Consider the following 22,620-nt stretch of genomic DNA (forward strand, 5'->3'; position numbering starts at 1 on the left):
AATGGTGAATAAAATCGAGACAGGTGTAAAACCAGCATTGCACATGATCCTGTCAGATTCCCGATGGGTGGATTAGGTTAAAATAACCCCAATAGTGTCAATCTGGAATCAAAGCACAACCCGACGCCAGAGAGAAGCAATGTGAGACTCTCTGAAGGTTCCATACCTCATTGACTTAACATGCAGTCTAATTTCAGTGAGGTGCCACATCAGGTGTAAAAACTGCCCAGGATCCCTTGTGCCCCTGAGCGGGTTTTAAAACAACCGCAGTTAATTTAAATGTTTACAAAATGCAGATGCTTCCTTACATAAATATTAAAAATGTAATTGTGACAAGAGGGGCACTGCACAAGCTGTATGAACGAACACAAAGAGCTTTCCTGAGCAGCAGAATTATAGAGGGAAATTTTAACCTTGAGGAGCATGTGGGTTTGGCTGCGAGTGAGCGATGAAAACTGGGAAAAATGTCAGAGTGTCAGGAAGCCGGCTCCAACCTGCCAACTTCCATGTTTAACTGGAGTGCGTTAGGCTGCTTGTGCGCAACCACCTCAGGAGAGACGCGTTGGCTATTAACAAATGCTAATCACTCAATTGGAGCGATAGTTCAATTGGCTTTTAAATTTAACGGCGCATCCACTGGTTTCCCGGGCTTCCTGAAACTCGCCTGTTAAAGCAAGGCAAGAACACAGCAGCAATTGAGGGGGCTGAATCAAACTCCTGGAAATACTGCAATAAATACTCATTACTCACAACTGCTTTCTTACCTGCTAATGGGAAAGGGTTTGTTTAAAGTGCTTTCGCTTTCTACCACTTTTGGAGGTTTTCTCAATCAGATGAGGTACAATATGACCAGCACCAGCACCAGCACCAGCCTACTGTTCAGAAGCCTGTAGCTGGACAGCAAAGCGAGGAGCAGCAGAGGGGTGCAGCTCGCAAGAGTCACGACTCGCAATACAGGATGTACATGCAAAGGCTCCGTTTTCTTGACATGTCCGAACAGCAGTGTCTGAGGAGGCTCGGGATGTCACATCAGGTGGTGGCAGATATCGGGAGCCTCCGAGAAGAAGACCTGCTGCTTGCTGGACCTGGTGGCCACAGGTTACCAGTGGCTGTCAAAGTCACCACCGTCCTCAATATTTTTGTCTTCGGATCCTTCCAGGGCTCTGCTGGAGACATATCCAGGATCTCCCAGTCAGCGGCCCACAAATGCATAAGACAGATGACTGATGGTTTGTTTGTCAGGGCCAGCAATTATGTGAACTTCCCCTGCAATGACGCCAGTCAAAATGAGCGGGCACTTGGGTTTGCGTCTCTGGCTGGGTTCCCACAGGTGTGGGGTGTCATCAACTGCACACACGTGGCAATCTGGGCACCCCCAGATCAACCAGTAGTATTTGTCAACCACAAGGACTTCCACTCCATTAACTATATTCACCTTTTCTAACCTAGTTAGGCCATTTAAGCACTTCTTGCACTGAATCCATGAGTGTGGCACTCCTGCTGCTCACCTGGGCCACCCCCAGCCATGCCTTCTTGGTTCCACCAGGAGGGTTCCTCCTCCCATTGCTGGGGAACAGTATCACTCTCCGCCTCTCCCATGTAAATATGCAGATTGTGATGTCATGCAACATCTGAATTGACGCACAACTGAGATTTTGAACGTTGCCGCTCTGCATACCGCCCTCTCCAAACCACGCACAGAAGAATGTGCATACAGCAGTACTACAGAGAGCTGCCAGTGCTTCTTAAAGGGACACACACATCTTTCAGGTAAGTTTAGATTTTAGCTTTTGGATTTTTGTTTTACATTTCATTGGAGTAATGACTTGGAGCAATACATTTTAAAAGCTGTTAAAGTGTGCAGGGAGTGCAGGGAATGCTGCTGGACGCTAGCAAGACTTTGGATGTTGAAGGAAGGCCTCTGAGAACACCACTTGCTCCCAGTCCTGGGAGCTCTAGTTGCAGTCCCCCTTGGGCTGCAGCATGACATGGAGCAGAGGCAGCAAAGGGGACAAGCTGCTCACAGAGGGAGGAGGAGGAGGAAGAGGAAGGCGCAATAGAGGAAAAAGCAGAAGAGGAAGAAGCAGAAGGAAAGGAGGCAACCCAGACAGCACCTTTCTGGCTGGGATATCCAGGATGGAATCATCCGCCTGCAGTACCAGTGACCACAACCCCAGTTCCCCTTTCAACAATGTCCCACACCTTATCTTCCCTCGTTACTCACCATCACAGCGTCCTCTTGGCCACAATGCTGAAATAAAAGCCACCACAAAGCAAACTTTCCAATTCAATTTTATCCATATATGCATCCAATATTACATCAAAAAATCAACTAATGACCCCTGTGCATTCCCTTAGGGAGTGTCTTGCGTCTGCTTTTGCCTATCTTAGTAATGTCACGCAGTGCTACCCCAGTGGCTGCAACATGGCTGGTAGAAGGCTGCTGACTTACAGTGGGGGACACTGCAGATGGCCTTGCAGGACGACCTTGAGGAGCTGGTGGCTGGAAGTGTCAAATTGAGTGACGGTGTTTCTTCTTCTTCGCTCTCCTCTCCTTCTTCTTGGTTAACCACTGGTTGGGCAGGCTGCATTTCTTGAGTGTCTGAAATGAGAAAGGCACAAGGGTAGGGTTGGAGTGAGGGGAAGGCAGTAAATCAAGAAGTGCATGCTTACACCATGTGCAGCTTGTACATCAGAAGAGATTGTAGGATGAGAAGGAAGTGGAATGTGAGAAGGAGGATAACATATGAGGATACCAGTATCTTGTATTCTTTCAAGCCCGCTGCTAGCCAAGGGCTCAGCCATGCTCCTGCCAAGAATGGCCAAAACTGTCTCCTCCAATGGGGTGAGATGAAGCTAGGAATGTGAGGTGTGCCTTGTGCTTGGCAGAGATTGTTGGTAGATGAGTGATGGGTCATGCATTGAGCAGTATGTGAGGCTAGTGGTGCAGTTGGTAGGAGATGGCTTTTCAAGATGTATTCTCTGACCTTGACCACTTGTCTGTGTAAGGAATGACCCAGATTCTGCCTCGCCTCGCCACCAGAGGGCTCCATGAACTCTCTTAATTGTGTCCTTCTTTATTCATTAATTGTATTCACCTGTGCATTGTTAGATACCTACTATTTAAGTGGTGTTCACTTTATGTTCATTGCTCAGTCTTGAGTTGCTTTGCCTGGTGATATGGCTTGTTTGCATTTTGTTTATGTCAAGTAAAGTCAACCTTTGTTTTGCAACCTAACCTCTGCCTCAGTTTGCCTTACTGCAGTTGGGTCCACTGAGTTCCGGTCCTTACAGCAAGACTGAGCCATAACATGCACCCAGCAGAGAAGGACCAATGGCCAAGACAAGTTTCTGAACAGCTACAACTGATCTTGAACGAACTGCAGTGTCTCGCCACGGCAGTCTCCCGAAGCCAGAATCTGCTGGAGAACCTCGTCATCACTTTCCATCAGAGCCAGAAACAGAGTCAGGTGATCCAAGCCGCTCCTGCACTGTTACCCGCTCCTACGGTTTCGCCTTCTCCTCTGAGAGAACCCTGATTACCTGCACCCGAGCGCTACGACGGTAACCCAGGAGGATGTCGAGGTTTCCTAATCCAGTGTTCCCTGGTTTTCCAACTGCAGGGTTCATTATTTCCCAGTGACTGTTCCCGAGTGGCCTATATCATTTCGCTACTTACCGGCAAGGCGCTTACCTGGGCTACAGCTGTCTGGGAACAGCAAACGCCGGCATGTTTAAACTACCAACTTTTCTCAGAAGAAATGAGAAGGGTTTTTGATCACCCTGTCAGTGGGAGAGAGGCATCTAACAAACTGCTTCGGCTTCGCCGGGGGTTCGTAGCGTTGCGGACTACGCTATTGAGTTTCGCACTCTCGCTGCAGAAAGCCAATGGAATTCGGAGGCGCTTTTCGCCACGGTCTCACGGATGAGATCAAGGACGAACTGGCTTCCAGGGATCCGGTGAGTGATTTGGAGTCTCTTTTTGATATCTCCGTTCGTGTGGATAATCGTCTCCGTGAGAGGCGAAGAGAACGCCACTCCTTTTTCACTCCGTTTCCAGAGACCAGAGCTTTTCCTGCTTCAAAGCCATCTGAGAACCTCCGAGCCATCCCGAGTCCATCTTTGACCGATCCAGAGGAGCCCATGCAGGTGGGAGTAACCCGCCTCTCGCAGCCCGAACATGATCACCGAATGAGAGAGGGATCTTGCCTCTATTGTGGGAAAGCTGGCCACTTTCGCTCTTCCTGTCCAGAGTTGGTGGGAAAAGCCAGGGCTCATCCAGGACGGAGGGACCTGAGATGAGCGTAACCATCCCTTCCGACCCCACTGTGTCTAGGGTTTTGCTGGCGTCCTCCCTTTTCTGGGGCAATCAACAACATGATCTTAAGGCCCTGGTGGATTCGGGGTCTGATGGTAACTTCATTGATCTGGGGTTAGCTAAACAGCTCAAGATTCCCCTGACCCATCCTGATTACCCCCTCACTGTTGTTGCCCTGGATGGAAGACCCCTGGGCTCTGGAACCATTCACCATCATACTGCCCCCCCTGTGTTTGGGCGTGGAAGGACAACATTTCGAGACCATCCAATTCTCCCTTATCCACTCTTCCCAGTTTCCATTAATTCTGGGTTACCCTTGGTTGGCCTGCCATAATCCTCGCTTGGATTGGGCCACCGGTCGGCTTACGGAATGGGGCTCCGCCTGCCATACTAACTGTCTTCGTGCCAAGTCTCCTTCCCAGCCCCAGGAGTTCCCATCACGCTCTGAATTGTCCCGAGTACCACCTGAGTATGAGGATCTAAAAGAGGTCTTCAGTAAAGTTCGAGCCACATCACTTCCCCCTCATAGGCCATATGACTGTGCTATTGACCTCCTGCCTGGGACATGCCCACCTAGGGGTAGGATCTTTTCCCTTTCTGCTCCTGAGACCGCCGCCATGGAGGAGTACATCCGTGACTCCCTCGCCGCTGGCTTCATCCGTCCGTCCACCTCTCCTGCTGGTGCCGGTTTTTTCTTCGTGAGTAAGAAAGATGGAGGTCTCCGTCCCTGCATCGACTACCGTGGCCTTAACCGGATTACTATAAAGAACCGTTATCCTCTTCCACTCATGTCAACGGCCTTCGAGCTACTTCAGGGAGCCACGGTCTTCACAAAATTGGACCTCCGCAACGCCTACAACCTCATCCGCGTCCGCGAAGGGGACGAGTGGAAGACGGCATTCAACACACCTACTGGGCACTATGAGTACCTGGTTATGCCCTTTGGATTGACCAACGCTCCTGCTGTGTTCCAGGCGCTCCTCAACGATGTTCTCCGAGACATGCTGAATCGCTTTGCTTTTGTCTACCTGGATGACATTCTCATTTTCTCCAAAACTCTTCACGATCATGTCCAGCATGTAAGACAAGTCCTGCAACTTTTGTTTAACAACCTCTTGTTTATCAAGGCGGAGAAGTGTGAATTTCACATTTCCACGGTTTCATTTCTGGGCTTCATCATCTCCAGCGGCAACATCCAAATGGACCCTGGCAAGACCCAAGCTGTCCGAGATTGGCCACCACCCACCTCTCTCAAACAGGTACAACGTTTCTTGGGGTTTGCTAACTTCTATCGGAGATTCATCAGAAACTTCGGCACCATTGCTGCTCCTCTTAACGCCCTCACCAAGGCCGCCTCTACCCGGTTCAGTTGGTCCACTGAGGCTCCGCAGGCTTTCGAGGATCTCAAGCGGCGCTTCACGTCTGCTCCTGTCCTTGTTATTCCGGATCCCTCACTCCCCTTCATTGTCGAGGTGGATGCCTCGGATATAGGAGTGGGCGCCGTTTTATCCCAACGGTCTAACGACGACAAACTGCACCCTTGCGCCTTTTTCTCTCGCCGACTCACTCCCGCTGAACGAAACTACGATATTGAGAACAGGGAATTACTGGCAGTTAAGTTGGCACTGGAGGAGTGGAGACATTGGTTGGAGGGGTCTAAACACCCGTTCATTGTCTGGACTGACCATAAGAATCTGGCCTATATCCAGGAGGCCAAACGACTTAACTCTCGTCAAGCTCGCTGGGCACTGTTTTTTAATCGTTTTGACTTTGTCCTGTCATATCGTCCTGGTTCCAAGAATCTCAAGCCTGATGCTCTCTCCAGGCAATTTGATCCACCCGAGCGGGAGAGACAACCTGAACCTATTATTTCTACTTCCCGAATTGTAGCACCGGTTTGCTGGGGAATCGAGACGCTGGTCAGAAAGGCGCAACAGAGGGAGGCAGACCCTGGCAACGGCCCACCCGGTCGCCTTTTTGTCCCCAACACGACTCGCTCACAAGTCCTGCAGTGGGGGCATTCGGCGCGACTCACCGGTCATCCAGGCGCATCCAGGACGCTGGAGTTTCTTCGCAGAAGGTTCTGGTGGCCCACCATGGAGAAGGACGTAAAAGCGTTCGTGGCAGCTTGTGCCATTTGTGCACGAATCAAGAACCCTCGATCTCTTCCCCCAGGGTTTGCTGCATCCTCTCCCCATTCCCACTCGTCCCTGGTCACACCTCTCGGTGGATTTCATCACAGGCCTTCCACCATCTCAAGGCAACACTGTCATTCTGGTCATCGTAGATCGCTTCTCCAAAGCCTGTCGTTTTCTGCCCTTGCCCAAGCTTCCCTCAGCCCAAGAGACAGCCGAGCTCATGGTCCAGCATGTTTTCAGGTTATTCGGTTTGCCCCTTGACATCGTTTCTGACCGTGGTCCACAATTCGCCTCCCGGTTTTGGAGAGCCTTCTACAAACTCATTGGAGCTACTGTCAGTCTTTCCTCGGGTTTCCATCCTCAGTCGAACGGTCAAACAGAACGGATCAACCAAGACCTGGAGATGACCCTGAGGTGTCTCGTGTCCGCTAACCCTGCGACCTGGAGTCGTCACATCGTCTGGGCTGAGTACGCGCACAACACGTTGCGCTGCTCCCCCCACAGGACTGTCGCCGTTCGAGTGCCAGTTCGGTTTTCAGCCTCCACTGTTCCAGGAGCAGGAGCTCGAGGTGGGGGTTCCGTCCGCGGAGAAGTTTGTCCAGCGTTGTCGGCGGACCTGGAGGAGAGCGCGGCTGGCCTTGCAACGAGCTTCTCGACGATGGCAGATCCAGGCCAACAAGCGGCGCAGACCGGCTCCTTCATTCCGTCCTGGTCAGAGGGTCTGGCTTTCTACGCAGGATCTCCCGCTGCGAGTGGAGTCCCGCAAGCTGGCGCCCTGTTTCATCGGCCCCTTCATGGTGTTGAGGAAGGTCAACCCGGTGTCCTACCGTCTCCAGCTACCCCGCTCCATGCGGATTCATCCTACCTTCCATGACTCCCGGCTTCGGCCAGTGGCCAGCAGTTCCTTGGCGCCCGCCACGAGGCCTCCTCCTGCTCCCCGCATCATCGACGGCCAGCCTGCTTACACAGTCCGTCGCCTGATGGACTCTCGCCGGGTTCGCGGGGGCCTCCAGTTCCTGGTGGACTGGGAGGGATATGGTCCGGAGGCACGCTCTTGGGTTCCGGACCGGGACATCCTGGATCGCGATTTAGTACGGAATTTTTTTTGTCGTCACCATGGACTTTCTGGGGGAACGTCAGGGGCCGTTCCTAAGGGGGGGGGTCCTGTAAGGGATGACCCAGATTCTGCCTCGCCTCGCCACCAGAGGGCTCCATGAACTCTCTTAATTGTGTCCTTCTTTATTCATGAATTGTATTCACCTGTGCATTGTTAGATACCTACTATTTAAGTGGTGTTCACTTTATGTTCATTGCTCAGTCTTGAGTTGCTTTGCCTGGTGATACCGCTTGCTGGTCTGCTTGCTTGCTTTACTGTTGTTATTTTGTTTATGTCAAGTAAAGTCAACCTTTGTTTTGCAACCTAACCTCTGCCTCAGTTTGCCTTACTGCAGTTGGGTCCACAGAGTTCCGGTCCTTACAGTCTGATGTCAAGAAACTTCTTCGAGCATTTATGCCAGGTCATGGGGGCGACACTGCTGGCAGTGATGGCCTCAGTGATGTGGTCCCACATCCTTTTTTCTGGAGGACCTCCTGGCCCCCTGTGGGTAGAGGACCTCTCTTGCCGTGTTGACCCCTGCACAAAGCTGGAGTGCTGCATCCGAGACCCTGGGTGCCCTTTCCCTGGCCTGTTGAGCCATTTGTGTTAGTGCTGAAGCACACTTACCATTTTATTATGTGCAGAAAGCAGTTCAGCTTTAAGAGTTGCAGACTGTCTAGTTTTGAATGATTTTTACTTTTTTTTCCAGAAGGCAGTTCACCTTTAAGGGCTAGAGACTGCTTTCAAAACTAACAGCTTTGCTTTAAGGAAAGGCAGCGTCGCTCCAGCAATGCGACCTTAGCTCTCCTGCTGAGCGCACAGCCTGTCAGCAGCACGGTAGTCACTGGGCTGTGCGCTAAAATCATTTAAATTCGCAGGCCGCACCAAGTTAACATGCTGCCAGTGCTTTCTAAATGGGCACAAGCAAATCTCACCTCACAGTGCCTGCGCCCGTTTTTGGGCCTCATCAAATTTCCTGGCCAATCTTTTTGAACGTATTATTGTCTCTGTGATGTTCTTCTCTGCCCCATAGCTTGTTGGTGTCAATACACTAAATACACTTTGGGTTGGATTGTGCGGGGTGTCAGCGGGCGCGATCGGTGGTGGGTCAGATGGGAAAGTGTTTTTTTTCCCCAGCGGGTCGATACCCCGCTGTGAACCCGCTGCCACACGACTTTACCAAATGTCTTTAGCCGCTGTGCTTAGACCTCGTCTGTGAAGCTGAGGCGGGAGATCAGTGGCGATTGATTCACCTGATGAGTTGACAGCTTCAAGTGTCAAGTCAAAGCTCCCAGCTGATTGAGAAATGTTCCCTTAACCCCTAGCTTCTCTAAACTGCATTTCCACTACAGATTCAGGATGCTGCAAGTTTTTACACAAGTCTCCATCCAGTCTGACCTCATTACATCTCCCACCATTGACAGATCGCTTCTGTCATTTCTACTTCACTTGCCATCTATTCCATCTGCATGGGTGCTTGAAACTCCCTCACCTTGGTCCTCAGAATCCCACCACAATCAGCCCCAACACCAGCAGCACCAGGCACACCAGCAGCACCACCAACAACACCAACCTTCTCCGCAATCACATGATGTTACACAGGGCATCAGCACCCGAGCACATTGCTGCCTTGGAGGGCAGGGATGGCCTCACCATGGCCAGATTTACTTCACTTGACGCTGTACACCCTGGCTGCCACATGATGCGCCAGGTTGGCACCACCCCACACCAACACCATAAAGCATCCCTACAATACCCAAGCCATTCCTTTCACACTCACCACCATTGCAGGGGGTATCGTTAAGTCTCACCATTCACTGCAACTCACTAAGACACTTCCAAAGGTGCATACAAATCTGTCCAAGAACGCAAAGTGTTGAAAATAAAGGTTTCAATGTTTGATAGCACATTAACAGAAACTTCACATGAACATTGCATAAAACATCCCCAAGTGCCTACCCTTGTGTGTTGTTAGTTGGTATGATTGGACTAGGGTGAGTGTGAGGGGTGGCTAGTGAGATGGGGAAGTGATAATGTAGGTAGAGAGGGATGGGTGGAGGTGCAAGCTAAGTTGTAGTAAGGATGTGCAGGAGAGTAGGGTAGGGAAGGCAGAGTTATGAGGTTGTGATGAGAGGCACAGCAGGATGAGGTTGAGTGTGGCTTTGTACTAACGTTTCGTGATCTACTGACATTATTGAAACGTTTGAAGTATTGCACCCAGGTCCTCCTGACCACATCTCTGCTTGTGCCCTCCTGTGGAATGTGCAACCAAGCTGTGTTGATCTACTGGGGAGGTCTCTTCTACCCATTGGAGAGCCGTGTGCCTCTGTGCAATGCTTGTCAGTGTTTGTCGCACCTCAATGCTGTAGAACACTGACAGCACAAACGTCAAAATTAATTTGGCCATGGTTCCTTTAAGGAAATCAGCTGATGACACGTTATCAAACAACATCACCAGACCTGCTTCCTCTAATTGGCCAGCGCTGGGCGGGCTTAACAAGCCCAATCAGAAGAAATTAATTTCAGAGGCTGGGATGGAGACGGCAGCGGAGTCGTAACCCGCCATTGACGTCGGCCGCCATGGACCCACTGAGGTTCATAAAATCGCAGCCTTTGTGACAACACTGTAAACTACAACTAGTGCAAATGGAGAAAAATAACCCAAATATAAATGAAGAATTGAAGATATTAGTAATTGATGTGAGCATTGCTCAGAAGTTGAAAGCTCAGTAAAGCTCAGTAACCAATAAAAGACCAGAATATAGGACAATTACCCCAGATCAGAGCAGAGATTGCATCATATCAAAGGTAAGTGGTTTTACAGATAACACTTGGTGCATGCAATCTCCTGGACTGGTTTCCATCGACTGAGGGGGTCAGAGAGGAATTTTCCAGATTATTATTTAGTAGGAAATGTCTGTCATGAGTGCTCCAGCCATGAGTGTGGGGCAGTCTTGATGGACCAGTTAGTCTTTTCCTGTCCATCAATTTCATATGTTTGTATGTAAATATAATTCATGAATAATAGGAGCAGTTCTGCTTTTGCCTTACACTGTATATCTGGTGAATACCACCTTCCCATGGCTCCTAATTTAGTCTGCCTGTTTTAAATTGTCTTACTTCCTTTACAGAATGGTTGAAAATATTTGGAGCATGACTTTATTTTTCCCTTCAATGTCCTGCCAACATTTTTGATTCAAAAAATTGATAAAGGTTTAACTGGTGTGCATAACTTTATGGTATTTGAAATATGCTTTATATCAGCATGTGCATGCTCACAATAAGGTCATGTTGGTATTGATATGTGTAGCTATATTTCTTAAGTACAGTTGTACGATACTTTATAGAAAGCTTGTATTGTTTTACGAGATGATTCCACAGATGAGGGACTTCAGTTACGTGGATAGACTGGAGAAGCTGGGGTTGTTGTCCTTAGAGCAGAGAAGGTTGAGAGGAGATTTGATAGAGGTGTTCAAAATCATGAGGGGGTCTGGAGAGAATAGATAGAGAGAAACTGTTCCCATTGGCAGAAGGGTCGAGAACCAGAGGACACAGATTTAAGGTGATTGGCAGAAGAACCAAAGGTGACATGAGGAAAAACTGTTTTACTCAGCAAGTGGTTAGGATCTGGAATGCAATGCCTGAAAGAGTGGTGGAGGCAGACTCAATCACGGCTTTGAAAAGGGAGTTGGATAAGTACCTGAAGGAAAATAATTTGCAGGGCTACGAGGACAGGGCGGGGGAGTGGGACTAGCTGAAGTGCTCTTGCAGAGAGCTGGCATGGGCTTGACGGGCCAAATGGCCTCCTTCCGTGCTGTAACCATTCTATGATTCTATTCTATAGATTTTGGCTTCAGTTGGCTCAATGGGTAGTTAGTTACACCACTTGGTGTGGAACTAAGCCATACAGACGAGGAGGTTTCCAGGTTTGATGTCTCTCCGGTGCTGTTAGCTGATCTCAGCCGATATAGCGGTGGGGCATTACAGCTGCTCTCAGTGATATTGGGGAAGGAAGGGGAAATATCCGGCAGAGTTCCAGCTTCTGACTGCTATCCAGTGATTGCATCTCAAAGTGTACATCTGTGAATGTAAGGCGATGACAGAACTAGGGTCAACTTGATGTCCCAGCACCCGCAGTTACATAGCCCACTAAAACTCATGTTTAAGTTCACATATCAAGAATAGTAATTTGGGCATGGTCGACATGCTAAACAAGGCACCATAGATCATACTCCCATTACTGTAATAATTTTACAATAGGTACATCACTGCCTTAGTACTTTTCTTACTAACTGTACATAGTTAAGGAAGATACATCATTAGTTAATGATCTTGGAGTAATAAAGATGCCACTGCATCTTTCATCAAGCAGGAGAAGCAACCTATCTACCGTAATGGCATTCCACAGCCTATAATGAGCCAGAGTAATAAGGAAAGGTATTGCAAAGGTTGACGTTGACCTTGTTTTTCTTTATCTTTAAAGGCATTTACATAAAACAGGACTTCATTCTGGCAAGCATTTCACAATGATTGGTGAGTAACAGAGTGTAATATTCCCTGGAAGTTAAAACATAGCACAGAGGTCTTTTGTTGAGGTGTTCAATAGAACAGGTGTATTTGGAGTCGTAGAGCAGACTTTTTATATTACAAAAGAAAAATACTGCGGATGCTGAAAATCTGAAATATTAACAGAAAATGCTGGAAATACTCAGTAGGTCAGGCAGCATCTGTAGAGAGAGAAACAGAGTTAACGTTTCAGGTCGATGACTCTTCGTCAGAACTCGTAGACTTTCTATATTGTTCAGAGGAAACTGTTAACTCTTTGAGAATGAATTACAGTCCACCTGAACAAAATAATTCATGTTCCCACCTCTTCATTTTCAGAAAAGCAAATGCAGTTTGGAGCTTTTATTACTCCCAGAGCATGAGGTATGTTCGAGTAACATCATACTTTTTCCACTGATGGAGAATGTAATTCCAGTAGGATTTCTCAGATCAGAGCAAGAGATGTTGAGACAATCCTTGTTTAAGCAATGGAACAAAATGCTTGTAGAGACTGATAAAACTTATTTTGACTTTATGCTGAAGTGAGACTCACCAGGCATTTGCTGAAGTGACTCTCTTGCATATTTCTGGCAGTGATTGTAGAATATTTCACATGTGTGTGAAATGATAAACTAAACTGAAATGGTAATAATGCCACACCAACTGAATGCACTGTAGGTGAAGATTTCCTCTGTGAGATAGCTGTATCATAAGCCCATTTATAAAGAGCACATATACAGTTTTACTGGACACAGGAAATCCTTCCCCCACTGTCTCGACTTTTGTGTGTGTTCTCTTTACATCCTCACTTCAATATAACATTTAAGTAGAACTATAGTAAAAAAAAAAGCTAATTCTCTAATGTATTGGATAGGAGAGGTTAGATGTAATTTGATTTTGCTCATCTTTTTCACCAGAGATATCAGTCTGCCTCTGCCCACATACTTTTGTGACCCACTGAAGAGTTAGGCATTATGTTCTTATTCACTTGATCTTTACCTTTCAACTTCAAACCATAGCACATTTTTTCTGATCAACGTCTCCCATGCTCGTCATCACACCATAAAACTTTCTAGGCTGCTTGACTTTCTCTTGAATTCACAACAATACTGAACATTTGGTGGCAGGGGTAGATTTGGAGTGTCTCTGCTTTCTTCATGGTCAGTAACTGATCCAACCAGAAATAATAGTTTTGAGTTGTTGGGTTATATTTCTCTAAACCCTTCATTTGATGCTCATGTGTAAACAAATCCTCAAACAACTACGTTTTTTCTTTATGTACTGAATAATAAGTATCCATAATAAGTATTTCAGAACCTTATTCATCTAAGAAAGAAAGTTTAGTTGGTAGGACCTTTAATGTTACCTGGAGATTGAAATTCCTCTGTACACTATTTTAGTGCATTCATATCACATTACTGAATGTGCCATTTTAATTAAATTATTAAGCCATTTATTTTTAATTAAAATTACTAGAAATTGAACTACAAATCTTATATATTGTTAGGTCTGCATAGCTTTATATATTTTTTTCTTTTCACGCTGAACTGCAATGAACTCTGAATCAACATTTTTCATGACAAAGGCAGTCTGCAGGAAACAATATGCAGCCCATGCCAGTGCTGCCATGTTAGGCACAGTGTCTTCTTAACAAATCCATCTTTTTTGATTTGGGCTGATATAAAGCTTCAATAGATGGCTGGCCTAATATCTCGGTGGTGTTGACTCGTACAGAACAGAAAAGGCTCTGTTATGTATTGTGTGTTCTATTGTGTGTTTTCCTCCCACCTGTGGTGGCGCTGTCACAGGAGAAAAATGGTTGGGTGTTCTCTGTTAAGTTTAGCTCTCTTTGTTCGGAACTTTCCAGAACTTCCTTCCCTTCCAATAAAGCACTTCATGTTTGAATCTCTGAGTTCTGAGTCCTAAATTGTGTCTAGGTAGAAAGGTACCGACACAACAAGTGGCAACGAGGAGTGGATGAATCTGCATACGTTACGGGTGCAGTGAGTAAACAGAAAATTTAATTTGAAACGTGAGATGGCTACTATATTAGGAAACATCGGTGATTTTGATGAAAATGTGGAGCAATGGAGCGCATATACGGAACGTTTTGACTATTTTGTATTGGCGAATGCGGTGGCAAATGAAAAGGTCGTGACTACCTTTTTTGAGTGTAATCGGGCAGAAGACATTCAATTTACTTCGCAGCCTCGTGCAGCCAGATAAGCCAGGAACTAAAACATATAAGCAACTAGTGGAAATTCTTGGAGCACATTTTTCACCAAAACCTCTGGTTATTGCTGAGAGATTTAGATTTCACAAACGGAATCAAGAGGAGGGGGAATCAGTGACGATGTTTATTGCTGCTTTAAAAAGGTTGTCGGAACACTGCCAGTTCAAGGAGGTGCTGAATGACACCATTAGAGACAGACTTGTGTGTGGTCTGCAAAATGCAGCCACACAGAAGCGCCTTCTTACTGAGGACAACCTTACTCTTGAAAAGGCCATTGAAGTTAGTGTCTCCATGGAGATGGCGGAAAAGGAGGCTCACCAGTTGAGTTCAACAGGGAGAGTTCACAAGGTGTCGTCTGAGCCTAAAGGTGCGCGGAATGGCACATGTTACCGTTGTGGGAAAACGGGCCATCACGCTAATGACTGCCGGTGTACGGAGCTGGAATGCCGAAATTGTGGCAAAAAGGGTCACATTGAACGCGCCTGTAGAGGTAAAAAAAAGAACAGACAGAGCTGGGAAGCATGGAAGCAAAATGTCTGTATTTGGACAAGAGAGGGAAAAGAGTGTTCATTCAGTGCAGTATGATGGAACAAGCAAAACAGAGGGGAGCGACACCTCTGAGGAGGAAGAGGTGCACATACTGACGGTTGCAGGTGATTCAAATGGCTACTGGGTGTCACCACTGGTGGAGGGACAATCAGTGCGGATGGAGGTGGACACAGGCGCGGCTGTGTCCCTTGTTTCAGACACTGTCTACAACAAAATGCTAAAGCATCTTACCCTTCAGCCAACAAACATTGTGCTAAAGACGTACATCGGCGAACCTGTGGCCACGAGAGGCGTCATTGAGGTGACAGTTAAATTGAACGGACAGACTGCAAAACTGCCACTATATGTGGTAAAGGGAAATTACCCATCGCTACTGGGACGTGCGTGGCTAGAGAAAATCACGCTGGACTAGCCTGCAGTCCGCATGATGTCAAAAGGAGAGTCAGGTCTGACTGCAGTGTTAAACAAACATGCAGAACTCTTCAATGGGGAACTTGGGAGCATGAAAAAGATCAGCGTGAGACTGGACATTAAACCTGACAGCAAGCCAAAGTTTCACAAAGCCCGACCTGTACCCTATGCAATTAGGCCAAAAGTTGAGGCTAACTTGGAGGCCTTAGTTGAGAATGGAGTCCTGGAGCCTGTGAAAGTGAGCAAATGGGCCACACCCATTGTTCCTGTCCTGAAAAAGGATGGATCTGTTCGAATCTGCGGGGATTTTAAAGTGACTATTAACCCGGTGCTGTCTGCGGAACAGTACCCTCTTCCCCTCATTGATGATCTTTTTATGGGCCTGGCCGGAGGGCAAAAGTTCAGCAAAATAGACTTATGCCAGGCTTATCTACAAATGCATGTCAATGACAAATCAAAGGAGCTGCTGACAATTGTGACACACAAGGGGCTATACAGGTACTGCCGCCTTCCATTTGGAATTACGTCGGCCCCTGCTCTATTCCAAAGGGCAATGGATCAGATTTTGAGTGGACTGCCAGGAGTCCAGTGCTACCTGGACGACATCCTTGTCACTGGGACAAATGAGGAGGATCATCTTCTGAACTTGGATGCGACACTACAACGACTGAAAGAGTACGGACTCAGAGTTCGTAAAGACAAATGTGAATTCTTTCAGTCTTCAGTTGAGTACCTGGGGCATGTGATTGACGCTACTGGCCTGCATAAGGCGCCGTCAAAGGTCAAGGCGATCGTGGAGGCCCCAGCACCCCAGAATGTGAGCCAGTTACGTTCATTTCTGGGGCTACTTAACTACTATGGGAAGTTCATTCCAGACTTAGAAACATTGCTGAAGCCGTTACATCAGTTGCTATGTCAAGGCAAAACATGGAAATGGACTGAACTGTGCAACGAAGCTTTCGCCCAAGCAAAAAAAGCATTGCTGAAATCGGAGGTCCTGACACACTTCGACCCAAAGCTACCCGTGCAGCTAGCATGTGATGCATCACCATATGGTGTGGGAGCAGTCATATCCCATATCATGCCTTCGGGTGAAGAGAAACCTATCGCCTTCGCATCACGCACCTTGAACAAGGCCGAGAGTAACTATGTGCAGATCGAGCGCGAGGCCTTGGGAATCGTTTTTGGAATTCGAAAATTTCATCAGTACCTGTTTGGGAGAAGGTTCACACTCCTGATGGACCACCGTCCATTGACTTCAATCTTCGGGCCCCACACCGGAATACCGTCTCCCGCTGCAAGCAGGATGCAAAGGTGGGCTTTACTGTTGTCAGGATACACATACGACATCAAATATCGCAAATCAGACTTGCACGGCAACGCAGACAGTCTCTCGAGGCTACCCTTGCCTGTTACTCCCCCAGAGCCTCGTCATGGTGTGGAGATGCCGGAGTTGGACTGGGGTGGACAAATGTAAGAAGTCACACAACACCAGGTTATAGTCCAACAGCTTTATTTGAAATCACAAGCTTTCGGAGCGCTGCTCCTTCTTCAGGTGAAGTGGAGAAATGCATAAAGACACAACCAACAGAGTACCCTTCGTCGTCCAGTACTTCCCCGGAGCGGAGAAACTACGCCATGTTCTTCGCAGCCTTCAACATGTCATCGATGACGACGAACACCTCGCTAAGGCCATCCCCACGCCTGCACTACTCACTTTCAAACAGCCGCCTAACCTCAAACAGACCATCGTTCGCAGCAAATTACCCAGCCTTCAGGAGAACAGCGACCACGACACCACACAACCCTGCCACAGCAACCTCTGCAAGACATGCCAGATCATCAACACAGATACCATCATCACACGTGAGGACACCACCCACCAGGTACATGGTACATACTCATGTGACTCGGCCAACGTTGTCTACCTCATACGTTGCAGGAAAGGATGCCCCGGAGCATGGTACATCGGCGAGACCATGCAGACACTGCGACAACGGATGAACGGACACCGCGCAACAATCACCAGGCAGGAGTGTTCCCTCCCAGTCGGGGAACACTTCAGCAGTCAAGGACATTCAGCCTCCGATCTTCGGGTAAGCATTCTCCAAGGTGGCCTTCGAGACACACAACAACGCAAAATCGTCGAGCAGAAACTGATAGCCAAGTTCCTCCCCCATGAGGACGGCCTCAACCGAGATCTTGGGTTCATGTCACGCTACATGTAACCCCACCTGATGCAGGGTCATCCAGACTCGAGTCGACATTGGCTTGTTCTCTCTACACAGATGCGGCCGGACCTGCTGTGATTTCCAGCCAAAAAAAATGTTTTTTGTCTTTTTTTGTTTTTCATACAGACCCCAGCATCTGCAATATTTGACCCCTTGTGACCCCACCTCATTGTTCTTTGATGTAATGTTTCCCTGACTGACCTGTTTGGACACCATTCACACCTTTGACTGCTGTGATTATCTCTCTGCCGAGGTGTGATAAATGGCAGTTGGAAAGGTTACCTGTAAACATCTGACATGATTCTCTGACTATATAAGCTGTGTCTTTATGCATTTCTCCACTTCACCTGAAGAAGGAGCAGCGCTCCGAAAGCTTGTGATTTCAAATAAAGCTGTTGGACTATAACCTGGTGTTGAGAGCCTCGTCAGATAGACATCTTCTACTTTAGACAAGTGGAGGGAGCACCTGTCACTGCAGTTCAGGTGCGAAGGTACACCCGCAATGATCCAGTCCTGTCTGAGGTAATGGACGATGTCATTCGAGGGAGAGTTATAGGAGATTCTCCTAGTTTGAAACCTTACGTTTCAAAAAGAAATGAGCTCTCCGTCCAGGCAGGTTGTCTTCTTTGGGGATGCCGTGTCATCATTCCGCCACCTCTGAGGGAACCTATACTGCAACAACTTCATACAGGCCACAGTGGGATGGTTCGGATGAAGGAAATGGCAAGAAGCTACTTCTGGTGGCCAGGTCTCGATGGGAATATTGAGGAGAAAGCCAAAACATGTTCCCCATGTCAAAGGGTCCGGAATGTTCCACAGCTGGCAACCCTACACCCCTGGGATAGGCCTGCAGAAGTGTGGCAGCGAGTACATGTGGACTTCGCCGGTCCTTTCGAAGAGAAGATGTTTATGGTGGTTGTGGACGCTCGTAGCAAGTGGCCGGAGGTCGCTGTGATGAGGCCTACCACGGCAGAGAAAACAATTGAGAAACTTGGTGAGATGTTCAGCCGTTATGGCTCACCGGAACAACTCGTAAGTGACAACGGTCCACAATTTGTATCACAGGAGTTTGCAACCTTCCTGCATGTGAATGGTGTCCAACACATCAGGTCTGCGCCCTATCATCCCTCTACTAACGGCCAGGCAGAAAGGTTTGTGCAAACTTTGAAGCATGCCTTGAAGGCATCGCAAGGTCAGGGCTCAATCCACCAACGTCTGAACAGCTTCCTGTTGTCCTACAGGAACGAGCCGCATGCCACAACCAAAACTTCCCCCGCTTCGCTCATGATGAAGAGGCAGTTGCGGACAAGTTTTGACTTACTCAAACCTCCAAGGGCAGAACAGGTTGTCCATTGTCAACAACAAGCTCAAGTTGAAAAGAGAGAGAAAAGAGCCAAGGAGAGATGGTTTCATCCGGGAGAGCACGTCCTAGCTCGAAACTATAACACTGGACCGAAATGGGTTCCTGCTACGGTGATCGCGCAGACGGGCCCTGTGTCTTACACGGTTGAGACTGCTGAGGACGTCATCTGGAGAAGACACACAGATCAACTGTTGCTAGGAGCAGAGACAGCCACAGAGGCTCCAACGGCTGGTTGGCCTGAACTGTTTCCGGATGATACCGCAAACCAGCATCCTTTGCCACAGTGCTCTTCTCCAACACAGGAAGTCAAAGAGACTGTTCCACCTGTGCAAACTCCTGACTTTCGACTGACACAGGCACCTTCTCCATCCAGGCCTGTGTCAATGCCTACTGCTGTGGAAGCCAGCGATGACCGCTGGTATCCTGTCAGAGAGCGGCGGCCTCCAAGACGCTTGGATCTGTAGGCTTAGTGACTTACCCACAAGACTGGGGCAGAAGAAACCCCAGGGTAAAGTCAGGGTTTGAGGCAATCTACCTCTACCCTAGGTTCATTGAGTGCATTGAAAGTAACTTACCTGTTGAGGAATAATGTGGACCTTCCATTTAAGAGGGGAGGAAATGTTATGTATTGTGTGTTCTATTGTGTGTTCTCCTCCAACCTGTGGTGGCGCTGTCACAGGAGATAAATGGTTGGGTGTTCTCTGTTAAGTTTAGCTCTCTTTGTTCGGAACTTTCCAGAACTTCCTTTCCTTCCAATAAAGCACTTCATGTTTGAATCTCTGAGTTCTGAGTCCTAAATTGTGTCTAGGTAGAAAGGTACCGACACAACAGGCTCAGGTTTGGTCTCTGCCCCATGATGAGTTACTTGAAACAGCTGGGGATGCTTATGATTGGCTTGAGCAGCCCTGGGATGGGAAGAACAAAACCAACTCTGATTCTTCTTTTGATTGCACTACTGCGACTATTGCTGGAAATGTTTATGCAAGCAGACATTGGGTGAGTAAGGGGCTCAGCTGTGATGGCCCCACAGTTGAATAACTTGTTGATATTAGCTAGGTTCACACAATAAAAATGGCCACTTAGGCGAGGTATCCGAGGGCAACTAATATCCGTGGAACTGTACCCCAGCAACAGTCAGAGGCTTCACACAGAATATTGTGTATAATTCAGAACTCATATGTTAATAAAGCTTGAACATGCCAACTAAACATACTTACATTTAGTTATATGTAACTTCATCATTGTGAAGCCAAGTCCCTGATAAATATTCAATATGCAAAATACAGTATGAGAGGCAAAATTTGGGATGTGTAGAATTTTAGACTAGGTTCATCAGCTTGGGAAGTTTATTAAGAAGAATCGGGATCCAAAGACTGGCAATAGTCCCATGAAGTAGATTCTTTTCTGACTTTTTTTAATCATCTATGGATTTTGTAGAGACCACTTTACTGTCTTAGCTTCACCAGTGATCATCTAATTTATCTAGGATTATTGCACTGAATTTACTGTTTGGTTTTCTTCCAGAATAAAATGTCAAGTCCACAGTTCTGTGTGCAGTAGCTTTTCACTGGAAGAACTGAGCAGATCCTTGAAAAGCTTGGAGCAGTTGATCTTTGGATAGAGCAAAACAAATCCTCTTTAGAAGATCAATATTCATCCCTTTTAAGCTTGATGTGAAACTGGTGGATTTGTAGGATGTAATACTGATGTACATTTAATCATTGAAAAATCAGCTGAGGCTTTTAGAGTAGTATCAGATTGTCATACAGGAAGGATTGTAATTGCTGACTGCTTCCTTAGTCACTGGGCCTAGTGTATGTTTGCAGTTGGTTTGCCATTTATATATAATTGTCTTCAGAGCTTGGTTAATAAAGCTTGACAAGCCAAAAAAAATCAGGTATCTAAACATACTCACATTTTGTGAGGTGTAGCTCCATCATTGTGAAGTCAAGCCATGCACTGCAGCAACTCACCAAGACTTCTTCGAATGCACCTCCCAAACCCACGACCTCTACAACCTAAAAGGACAAGGGCAACAGGCGCATGGGAACACCACCACCTCCAAGTTCCCCTCCAAGTCACACACCATCTTGACTTCGAAGTATATCGCCGTTCCTTCATCATCGTTGGGTCAAAATCCTGGAACTCCCTCCCTAACGGCACTATGGGAGTACCTTCACCACATGGACTGCAGTGGTTCAAGAAGGCAGCTCACCACCAGCTTCTTAAGGGCAACTAGGGATGGGCAATAAATGCTGGCCTTGCCAACAACGTCCACATCCCATGAATGAATAAAAAAAAATGTATCATAGCAGAATTGGGAACTATGCATACGAAGTACCTAACCATAGGTTGATATCAAGATGCATTTTTAATTCCTGACCATTGATCTGTCTCAATTCATTTAACCCCATCAGTAAGCCATTGGAAAATGCTCACCATTGAAGTGATGTTGAGAGATTTTGAGATGCAGTAGTTGATGAGTGGAATCTGGCTAGAACTCTTTAAGGTTTCATTTCACACAGCTCACTAAGCCCTCGAATATTCCAGTCTGTCTAACCTGCTCACCATTTGATATCTTCCCCTTTTTGTTCGAAAATCCATCAGAATTTAAGTCTTTTTTAAATAAACAAACTGTGCAAGTTACTCACAATAGTCTGAGTGATCCATTATGCGCTGACCGTAACTTTTTCTGCTGAAGCCATACCAGTTTATGATACTGAGAAACTTACAAGGATCATGGAACAATTATACAAAAGTTCTTTGAAGTTTAACCTGCAGACTAAGCATGAAGCATTGCTTAAAGTGGCTGTTTGCCAGAACTAAGGTATTGCTTTTGCAAAGTACAGGCAGGTTCAAACAGGAAGTGCAGCTTGAAAGACCCTACTAAATCTGTGGATTACTCACTGCACAGTGGTTCATATGTGACTATAGATTCCTTAAGACATTCAGGTGTAAAGAAAACAAGTATTCAATCTAAGATGCACGTCTTCAAGCTAAGTGAATGCTACACTACATTAGGAAATCATCACATTCCTACAGGAAATAGAAATCAAATAAGTTTCTTTTAATTGTGGATGATGTTAAAAAAATTCTACTTATTGCTGAGTTTTTCCTAACTGCAAAATATCCCGAAACTGACAGTTGCAGTACTCATACATCTTTATCCTAAGGCAAAACCACATGATGCAAAAAAAATAGTCACCAACATTATTCATGCAGACAATGAATTCCACAATGAGTCACTCCAGTGAGAGGTAGGGAGGATGTATTGGATGTTTAGTCTTAAGCTCATAACTTGTAACTCCCTCATGGTAGGCCGAGACTGGCAAGGTTCCTCTTTTCCAGTTTATTCAGCAGTACTGTGCAGTCCTCTCCAGTAATGGGCAATATTTCACATTCCTTTACAAATTTATTATTCATGAGGGACAGAGAAATGTATATGAAATACGATAGTGCTAAGAACTGATTTCCTCTGAAGCAGATACTTATAATAGAACATCAGACCAGTTAAACCAGCTTGATCCAAGCGACCTCTCATTATTATGAGATGGCCATGGAGGCTGCCATTGTTTTTTTCTAAATTAGGGAGTCATTGGGTTGAGGCTTCAGGTCCTCTAATGGCTCCAAATGGAACTCTGCCAAGAACAGTGAAAGTCAGAGTGTCCCTACAGGAAATAGAAATGGACCGGCTGTTTTAGTGAGATTTACAATAACTGAATCTGTAATCATTTAG

At 46.9% G+C, this 22,620-nt stretch overlaps 1 long non-coding RNA gene across 1 annotated transcript in view; it reads right to left on the minus strand.

The window, feature by feature from the left end:
• Positions 1 to 2,286: 2,286 nt before the first annotated feature.
• Positions 2,287 to 22,620, minus strand: part of LOC147122937 (uncharacterized) — a 172,357-nt gene continuing 152,023 nt past the window's right edge. Inside the window, exon 3 of the long non-coding RNA XR_015080373.1 lies at positions 2,287 to 2,602. This is a non-coding gene — a long non-coding RNA (uncharacterized LOC147122937). The remainder of the gene's footprint in view (positions 2,603 to 22,620) is intronic.

This window comes from Somniosus microcephalus, chromosome 2 (genome assembly GCF_052327205.1).
Source record: "Somniosus microcephalus isolate GS21.2 chromosome 2, FLI_Smic_1.0, whole genome shotgun sequence".
NCBI lineage: Eukaryota > Metazoa > Chordata > Chondrichthyes > Squaliformes > Somniosidae > Somniosus > Somniosus microcephalus.